Source organism: Rattus rattus, chromosome 6 (genome assembly GCF_011064425.1).
Source record: "Rattus rattus isolate New Zealand chromosome 6, Rrattus_CSIRO_v1, whole genome shotgun sequence".
NCBI classification, from domain to species: Eukaryota; Metazoa; Chordata; class Mammalia; order Rodentia; family Muridae; genus Rattus; species Rattus rattus.
Genome location: NC_046159.1, coordinates 7,595,902 through 7,598,733, shown reverse-complemented (window position 1 = coordinate 7,598,733; position 2,832 = coordinate 7,595,902).

Here is a 2,832-nt window from a genome sequence, read left to right as displayed (position 1 = left end):
ATTTCACCAGTTTCCATAATGCCATGGTCCCCACTTTCAATTTCCCATTCTGTTGTTCCCTAACTAAGTCTCCCCTTAATTTCTCCCAGGAGGCGAGGGTCAACAACCCTGAACATGCGTACCAAGGTGCTACGCGATCGACCTCTTTAACAAAACATTCCAAGGTTTTTGTAGAGACTTTTAGCTCGAGCTGCTTTAAGACAGACTGCAGCGCTGTGATCACTGAATGTGAAGCTCCCATACTGCTCCCTTATCTACAGGAGAAGCTTAGATATAGGAGAGGCAACTCGGCTTATCTACGTCTGTCTGACTGTGCCTAGCAGCAGCCACAAAATCGGCTAACACGACCACCGATGGAAACAAAATGAAACCAAAAGAAAAAGAACGAGCGCTGCCAAAACAAGAACAAAAGCTTCCACCGCACCTTCTAATGGGGGAGAGAGATGAGAGAGATCAAGACCAAACATGCCTCTCAGAGCTTACCTTCGTCCTGCAGTTCTGAATCCTCTCCGCGAGCGAAGGGTCTCCTCGGCGCTGGCGATGGTGAGGTGTTTGTTCCGGGTTCGGCACCAAATATCCTGCGCTATCGTCTCGCCAGCAAGAACGCACGCGGACACCAGGATCCTTCTGCAGCAAAGCGTTTATTGCATCTTGAAGAGGAGAGACCCGGGCCCAGAAAGGCGCTGCTTTATAAAACCCTAGCACGGGGCGTGAGATCCACGCCCTGATTGGTCGCCACCATGATCTCACTGGCACACACCCAGGGTGGGCAAAAGACTTAAGCGGGAACACACTCTTGCACATGCCACAGCTTGTTTCCTGAAAAAGAGGTTGGGCTGGCACAGCGGAAGCCAGAGCCATCTTGTGATGGCGAATGCTATCGCGGCTTTCCACAGGGGACCACTGCCTAATTGGGCTGTTAGAAGCTTCAATGTCATCCATACCCTGCAGACTTCTTTTGCATGCTTCTTCCCTGCTTGGATCTTACAGCACAACTGGCAGGTCCGGTATGGTGTGTAAGGGAAGGTGTGACACAGTTGCCCCTGGAACATTGCCAGGCTGTTGATCCCATGATGCCCAAATGTGCTGATGATTGTTATTGCCCCGAAATTGATCTGCTGTCTTTACCACTCTACTTTCAATCTTTCTTTCTGGGAATATACCTTTCCCATTCCTTGGAGCTAATCATGCCATAGTAAGTGAAACAGCTGCAGTTTTCAGGAATGAGGAGTGGAGATGGTCATGAGGCTGTGGAGGATAAGGAACAGGTATTCCACTTGGTCTTTAGGGCCACGGGAAAGGATCTAGATAACATAACCACCAGGACCATAAAAACCTACATGGTCCTTTTTGGAAATGGTTCATTGCTGGACTTGGCCTTGATTTCAGAATCACAAGGAAGCACATGTACCCTCCAGTCCAATGACTGCTGCATTCATCAGCCAGGATGAACTTGGAGACACCAAGGATAGTTAGGGTGGTCTCAAGAAGAAAAGGTATGTTTAGAAAAAAATAAAATTATATATGATTTAGGAATAAATAGTATTAGAAGGAGAGTATACGAGGCCATGGAATTGCTAGGATAAGGAAATGGAGATTAGAGAATTACCAGATGATGTAGACACATATAAAAGTTATGCTCTGTTTTTCTAGCTGGAGATAACACTGCCTGCAAAGATATTAGAGAGAACTAACCATTTGACTTACATCAATTCAAAACTCGGTAAGGAATCATTTTAATTTTAGTAGTCTGTCATTTTTCTGCTCTGAAAACAGTTAAAGTTAATAGTTAATAGTAAAGACTGCTGTCTGCTGTACCAGGAAACTGCAGGAGCTGTGCCCCGCTCTCTGGAAAGAACAGGCTGTGTAAACCCATAAGGAAATGTGTTTTTGCTTTGAGCTTCTTTCTCCTCTGAGGAAACACGGACTGGGACTATTAATCTGGGACTCAGAATTTGTGTAAATCTGAGAATTCTTAATAATTATTAACAATGATCAAAGCCTTGCTGGTGCAGTAAGTAAGATTTTGTTTGGGCTCTCCCTGGCCATTGAGCTGAAGAACTAAGCTGAGGTTGATGAGTAAAGCATACTGAGAATCGTCAGGGAACAGAGGGCGTACCTGAAACAGCAGCTTGACTCTCCTACTGACTCTGAGCCATTATTGAATCAGCCTCGTTCCCACTCCCGCCCTTCCCAGGATCCTCCTTATGCTACGCTGAGGCTGGATCTCGGCAGAAAACCATGGCAGATATATTAGCTCAATGATGTGGCTAGGATGCTCATATTTGATGTTTAGCTTCCGAGAATAAATGAGGAGCACTGTGTTTGAAAGAACAAATATCCAAAACCAACGTTTTTCACAATACAAATCAATCGTGGGAGCCAACTGACAGCCTTCTTTATTGTGATTATGGGACAAGTATCAGACTTTGAAATAATAGATCACCGAAGTGTTCAAAATAGCAACAAGAAATTTTAGGAACTGGAAAAATAAACAAAAACAAAACCATAGAAAAGAATTAAAATAGGGACTCGGATTGATGCTTTTCAGAGACGCAGTTCCTATTAAAACTTTTATTTTGTGTGTGTTTGTGTATCTGAATGTGTGAAATATGTGTGTGTGTATGTGTGTATCTGCATGTGTGAAATGTGTGTGTGTGTCTGTGTGTGTATCTACATGTGTGAAATGTGTGTCTGTGTGTGTGTATCTGCACGTGTGAAGCGTGTGTATGTGTGTGCATGTGTGTACATGTGTGTACATGTGTGTGTGCATGTGTGCATGTGTGTGTGTGCCTGTGTATGTATGTGTATACGTGTGTGCATGTGTGTGTG